Consider the following 7,735-nt stretch of genomic DNA (forward strand, 5'->3'; position numbering starts at 1 on the left):
TGAGAGGATATCCAGTAAGCTTTGCCTTGGGTTGCAGAACCAAGAAATCTGCAGGGTATTCCCAAGAGTCGATAGAGACCAAGACATCCTCCACAATCCCTTCGGGAGTCACAGTGGAGCGATCTGCTAGTTGCAGTACTGTCGAGGTCTTCCTCAAGGAACCCTGAAGATTGAGTTTGAGCATAGTATCCCTGGTCATCACATTAATGGCAGCCCCCAGATCAATCAAGGTGTGTGGTATGATGGTGCCATTGATGTGGACATCTACTACAGGACTCCCAGGATCTAGATACTTCGGGCAGATGACTTGTCCTAACATAAGGTCAGACAGTTGTCCCAAGACATTGATGGTTGAAGCATCTCTCTTTCGCCTGCCTGGGTGTTTGAAACACTTTTCCTTAACCAGTTTGTTGTATATTGGCACATCCTTGATGGCTTGGAGAAGTGGTATTTTCACACACAACTGCTTGAGCTCACCCAAAAGCTCATCCTCCTCTGGGTTGGGTTGTGTGGTGGCTGTTAGTCTCTCAGGAAAGGGTGGAATAGCCTTTGGTTCACTTTCCTGTTTATCTTCCTCATCCTCTGGGGGAGGAGGTTGGCGATCTGGTAGAGTCTTTCCAGATCGAAGATTGATCTCCTGGATCTCCACAGCATAGGTAGGGCATGACGTTTCCCCAGTGTATACCTGCTGGGCCTGTCTATTGTTGGGGTTCGGGTTCGGTTGAGTAGGCATTTGAGGTTGCCTTGGAGGAGCAGGAGGTAATGGCTAAGGTTGAACTGGTGGTGGAGGCAAAATGGCAGGAGGAGTGTTGTACTGGGGCCTCCACCCCGACTGAGGTGCATTCCACTGAGGTTGTGGCTGGGCATGTGAATGATATGAATGAGAAGTAGGTTGAGTAGGGTACTGAGGTGGATAAGACCATGGAGGAGGCATGGACCAGGAAGGATGAGCAGGGGGACCCCAGGAAGGCATAGGAGTCGATTGGTTGGGGTTGTAATGAGCTTGAGGTGCCCCTTGCATCCCCTGCTGGTAAGGTCTAGGTCCTTGTGGCCTCCTTTGGTTGAGGTAGTAGAGAGGTTCAGTGGAAGCTTCTGTCCCTTGGTACATGGCTTTGAATCTAGGTAAGGTTGGACATTGGTTTGTGGGATGGTCCTCCTCACAAACGAAACACACTTCAACCGAATGCAATGGACATTCGTTCTTAGGGTGTCTCCTTATACATCTAGGGCAGAAGATAGCCAAGGCTCTCTTAGCTTCTTCCTTCTTCTGCTGGATCCTGAATGTGTCCAGCTGCATGGCGATGGTCTGTCTCACCTCACTCTTAAGATCTTCTAATTGATTTGCAAACTCATGCTTGGAGAAAGGAACACCAGCTGAGAGGAGGTTTCCTCTCCCACGTTTCCGAGCTGCCCTGGAGTGGTTTCTAAACACGGTCTTGATGTCCTCATAAGGCAGTTGGTAAATGTCCCCCCCAGCTAACATGTGAAGGGTATCTAAAAGGTCTTCAGGGACTCCTCGGAGAAGGACCAACTTGAGGGATTCAGGGTCAAGTGTGCACCTGGCCCGCTTATAGCTAAGTTGGAACCTCTCCTCATAATCCTCTAAGGACTCATCATTTCCCATGGTCATCCGAAAGATTTCTCCCTTGGTTTCCTTGGACCTACAATAATCCCGGTACTTGGTATTGAAAGCTTGCTGCATCTGAGCCCAAGTAGTGATACTATTTCCAGGTAAGCCCATGAACCAGCGTAATGCTACATCCTTAAGAGTTGAAGGGAAGAGTTTAAGCTTCTGCTCATCTTCAGTATAGTCATAGGTTCTACAAAGGACAACAAACTCAAACAGGAAGGTATCGGGATCTTCAGTGGTCAGTCCATGGAAGTGAGGTAAAGCGGAGGGGCTAATGTTCTTCATTTTCATCTCTCCATTGGTCTCTCGGATGGGGAAGGCACCTTCTATTCTCTCATCTTCTCTTCCATTGTCAGCCATAGCTTCAGATGGGATGGTCCCTAATTCTTCTTCTGCTATAGGATCTTCGTATATCTCAGGAGGTTCACCTATAGGTTCTTCTGGATCACTGCCACCTAAGAAGAGAGAAGGGTGACTCAGTGATGTGGTGGGGGTATTGGGTGGGAATTTGCCTGTTTTATCTCGGTTCCTACGAGGCATGAAATGGAAAAGACCTTTTTTTGATTTCTTTTGCTTTTTTCTTTGGTACCTGCAAAACTGAAACAGATTGATCTACAACTAACTATCTTACTGAAATAAAGATGCAGAATTGACTTGAAAGCAGGAAAGTACTAATCTACTTTGCTTAAATGAAATTGCAGGAATGGAAATGCTAGTCTACGCTTGCAGAATTGAAATGCTAATCTACGCTTGCAGAATTGAAATTGCTGAATTGAAAGGCTAATCTAGGAAAGCAGGAAATGTCTATGCTACTTTTGCAGAATGGAAATGAAATAAACTAATTGGCAAAAGGCAAGAGTAAGAAAATAGAAGAAAAGCAACAATTACTAATACTCTGACGCTTCCCCGGCAACGGCGCCAAAAAGATGGTGGGCTCCAGTATTGTAGCAATAATGCTACAACTCCTGGGGCTTCCTATCTCTAATTTTATCAACCCGGTAGTTCGTAACAAACTTGGAAGCGACGGTGCTGTATGCACAAGTACTAGCTCTTGTCGCAGCTGTCACTTGGTCAGCTGGCACAAGTCCGCTAGGGCTCAAGCCAACTTCTATATGTTCTCAGAAGAAGCTTTCTAAATGATGGACGAAGGCTATCTCAAAGGAAACTAATCTACTTTGCAAAAATGAACTGAAAACCAACCAAAACATGGAAACCCTAATCTGACTAGCTTAATCTCTATGATGAAATGGTGGGAGTGCAAATGTCTAAGAATGATGCCATTACTTCTAATGATGTGAAATGCATGAAATCAAACTACTTCTATTGAAAAGAACATGTTTTTATATTTTTGCTTAAGTGGTTGGAGTGATTATGATTTTGTTTCTTATTAGGGTTTGGCTGTGCAGAGGTGGTGCGAAGGGAGAGAAAGCTTGGGAAAGGTCAAGAGGGCTAGGAGAGGTTCCAGGGGATCCCTAACATCATTCCACAGGAGTCCACAATGTTCAGATGCTCAACAACCGAGTTTGCAGGCTTCTACAGGATGTCTGCAGGGGATCCTACAGGAAGCTTGGGATTTCTACAGGAAGTCTGCTAACTTCTACAGGATGTGCTATGGTTGGAGTTTTGGGTGATGGAGTAGTGGAGGAGTGGTATGGGTGGATGGGTAAGGTGAAGGTGGAGTTTGTGGTGGCTCAGGGACAGAGATATGAGATGAGGAAAGAGTGGGTACATTTGGTTGGTGAATAGAAGGGTGGAAGCAAGGAAAAGTTGAAAAGATGGAGCTACGTGAGAAGTAGATGAGTTGGAAGGCTAATGAGCTGAACAGAGGTTGAGCAAGTGGCTTCAGGCGTGGTTGAGAAGAAGAAGAACACGATAAAGTGATGCTAAGCAGTGTAAAAGAAACAAATCCTCTATATCTTGCACAAAACCGAGAATTCCATCAACCTATTCTAACTGTGTTATTAAACCAATGAACAGCAATGTAAAGTGTGGAGAAAAATCGTGCATGGTGTTGGAATGAAGCAGTAGTGCTCAAGAGCGGAGTGCATGTATGGATCTACAATTGAAATGACTGTGTGGCAGCTTGCATGAAAGCATAAGACTGCGTTTTTTGGTGGTTGGTACAGCCCACACCCCCAATCTCTAAACAGAGATGGCAGCGAGTGCACTATCAACCTTTTTTGAATCTCCAATGAATTACAATCCTCCTATTCTAATCTAAACAACTAAAAGCACTTGAACTGTAAACTAATCCTACTCAATCACATAAAAGAAATCAAATCAGCAGACTGTAAATTCTAAATGCATGTCAAAACAGAGGAAATAAAGTGCTGCAAGGAAACAAGTAACAATACAAGGAAGAGGAGGTCTATTTCTCTCAGGTTGGGCCCTAACCTGAGAGCTATAGCTCCCTTAAAAACTCAGAATTGGATCCAAAGCTGCCTGCCTTTATTAAATCATCAAGAGTCTAACATCATGCCAAAACTGGCTTACAAATGAGCAAAAACCGAGCTGTAGCTCGTGCTTAGAAAGTGCACTTGTAGTTCAAAAGTTCAAAAAGCCCCTATCAAAGGCTACGGCCTTCATATTTATACATAATGAAGATCAAGCTGGCTTCCTCCATTCGTGGAGCTTGGCTGTCCAACTGAAAGTTAAACTGCTGATCCTGTAGAATCCATTGGCTGCCTTTAAGCTCGGTGGGGAGAGCTGTTGGAGCTCGGAGTTAAGGTGAAAATCACGAGGAAGGTCATCAAGACTGTGGACAACCTCCCTATGAACCCGCAATGTCACCTTTGCTATCTCCTTGTCTCCATTTGCGTGGTCTTTTGCTCTCTTTAATGCCAAAAACCTGAAATCATCATGTATTAGCCACATAGATATAATGCCTGCCCTTCTTCCTACAAATAACACGAATATACTAAGAAATGAATGCATAAGTGTTAAAAGATGAAGGGTTGAGCAAGGTGAGTAGGCCAAATGAGCCCGAATTGTTACCAAAAATTGGGGCTCATCAACATGCAAGACATGGACTTGATGCATTACTTCCTTGGGCTATTTAGCAAATTACCAAATTCCAATTATAGTCTTTTTATCCTTATAGATATTAAAATATTAGATTAAAAGAATTATATTTTATTATTATAGAAATTATTATTATTATTTTTTTAAAGTTTACAATAATAGTTCTAAACTAATGAATCTCTATAATAATAATAATAATAATAATAATAATAATAATAATAATACCATCACACATTATTGATTAGATTTTATATTACGAGAACTAATAATTTAAATTATTTAATCAATTAGTTATAGATGATTTAACTAACATTATGGGTCAAACCCTAACTAACAATATTATTATAATATTAAAATTATTATTCCATCTATAATATCGAGATATAATATTTATTTATCACATAACAACTATTTTCCAGCTAAATTTATATTATCAAATTATAATATCAAAACATAATATTTATTTATTACATAACAACTAAATTATTAAACAATTTAAAAAATTACCTAACGGCTAACTCTGAGCAGTGATGCATCCTTGGTATTTATTCCCTCAAATCCACTGATTTCTCACCTTGTCCTGAAGATGAACCACATTAGTTGGTTCGAAATGTCGACCCAATCTCAACGATGTGATTAATTTGAAAGACTGATATATACATTATGGATCACAAAAGTCTTAGATCTAACATATGCTATGCAGTTAATCATTTGAGTCAATCCATGGTGAAGCCTACCAAGATGTATTGGAGGACAACAAAGCATGTGTTAAGATACCTCTGAAGCATAACCGAGTATGGGTTATGGTATATGAGGATAGAGGTAGTGAAGCTTCAAGGCTTCACTGGTGCAGATTGAACAGAGAGTCCATCAGACAAGAAAAGTACTTCAGGTGCCATTTTCAGTGTTGGGTCTGCAGCTATTTCCTAGTATAGTAAGAAACAAAGGTCTGTGGCACTGAAGTCAACAGAGGTTGAATACATGGCTGCAAGTAAAGCAACATGTGAGGCCATATGGATGAGTAAAATACTTGTGGGTCTTTTCAGTCAGGATATGGATTCAATAATAATTTATTATGATAATAAGAGTTGCATCAAACTCCCCGAGAATCCAATATTTCATGATAGGTCCAAGCACATTGATATTAAGTACCATCAATTGCAGGATTGTTTGCAGAGGAGAATTATGATGCTACAGTAAAATCCAACTGAGGAGCATGATTAAAATATCTTGACAAAGGCATTGTCAAGAGGAAAATTTGAATTCCATAGGTGCAAGGTAGGGGTGGTGCAAAATCCCTTTCTTACTACGAGAGTGTTAGAAATTGTAGCAATAAAAGCTCAATTTGACTTGTGCTTTAGTCAAATTGAGTAATTCGATTTTACACATCAACAAGATGACTTGGATTGCAGTTAGCTAGAGTGGCATTGCCTTGTCTACTAGTTAACTCAGTAAATTCAAGTTATAGGCTTGGAGTAGAGTTGTGCATGTAGTCATTGCTAAAATTTAGTAATCTAGTTTAATTATTTTTAGTTGAATTAAGTTAACTGAGCTCAAGTAACTAGTTGAGTCAGTTGGAGGTCAATTGGGTAGTAGAATTGTTGTTAACTCAGTGATCTCTCAGTTAAACTAGTCAATCAACTAAAAATAGCCCAAACATGAATGGAATTCGAATTTCCTAGCCGGAGTGGAGGAAGATGCACATTTTAATTATCAATTGTATACTAGTTGAGTGTACAAGCTTGGAATTGATGCAGATGATCAATTCCTTGGGATTTGCACAAGGAAATAGGGAATTCTCCTATTATTTATGAGCCTAATTTCTCCCGAATTGCACAAGGAAATAGAAGGAAGTTGGAGCCTTGAATTGGCTAAATGTTGGCCAGAGCTAGACAGCCAGAAGGAGAACAAGTTTACAGTGTAGGTTGTGCTTCAAGATTAAAGCAAGACATTGTAATAGTTTCTCATTCCCATCTGATTAATGAAAAGCAACAAAGGGATTTTTCCTAATTAGGTTCCCCTGTAAATAATTGTGTTCTTGTGGTTTTGATGATTGCATGTGTTTCTAAATTGTGATTTTCATTCAAATTTGTAATCTCTTGTTTTCAGTTCGAATTCATCAGTAGTAGCAAATTTCTATTAATTTCTACAGAACCCATTTTAGAGAGCACTCACCTAATTAGACTGATTGAAACAAAGATAAAGAAAGAAAAGACCGCAAGTGTCATAGTAAAGAGACCCAAAATAGAATATGTTGGCAACATCTATACCAGGAAATATTAGCATTCTAGGATCCAAAGGAAACCATTGGAAACATAGCATGGTACTCACCAAAGGTTTAAACACCCTAAGGTACCAAAAAATATAGTCACTACTCCTAATTTCCTCAAGTGTCAATATATATCCATCCCTATAAAACCCATTACAAAGCATTCAAAATCTTGAAGTTGATTCAATATTCACATGTGAGACAAGGTGGGAGTTCTCATTCAAGATTTTGCTTAAAAACAATGGATATTGCCATATTCACTTGAGGTGAAGTCCCGAGGGAATTTAATAGAATGTAAACCATTAATCATGTGACTATGGAATGTTGATCATAGTTCTCTTCCCTTGCTTTTTCCAAGTTATCCATGGCTAGAAGAGTGCCTCTTTAGGAAAATTTATAAACCTTCTCATTGAGATAACATTTGAGATGGAAGGAGGAGATTGAATTGAATGTGTTTCACCTCCTTGGCTACTTGCACCAAGGCTTTAGCCAACCTACTATCTAGTCAATGGAACTTTCCCAACATTACCTTGATGATGAATATGGAGTCTCCTAATATAATTCATGAGGCGATCTTTATTTCTTTTATCGATATCAAGCCTCTCAATCAAACATATGATTTTGTACCATTATACTTTAACATTGTTCCTAGACCCAAAGAATAAGATGCAAACTATGTTCCCTTATGATCGAAGACTACCCCCCTACTCTTGCCACCCCTTATATTTCTTAAATAATATTTAAGGATTAACAACATTAAAACTTATATGAAACTATAAAAGATTCAAAAAATAAATCAATACTATGTCATTTTT

The sequence above is a fragment of the Pinus tabuliformis genome, chromosome 4_1, assembly GCF_031772625.1.
Source record: "Pinus tabuliformis cultivar Carrire ecotype Pingquan chromosome 4_1, CPIR1, whole genome shotgun sequence".
Taxonomy (NCBI): Eukaryota; Viridiplantae; Streptophyta; class Pinopsida; order Pinales; family Pinaceae; genus Pinus; species Pinus tabuliformis.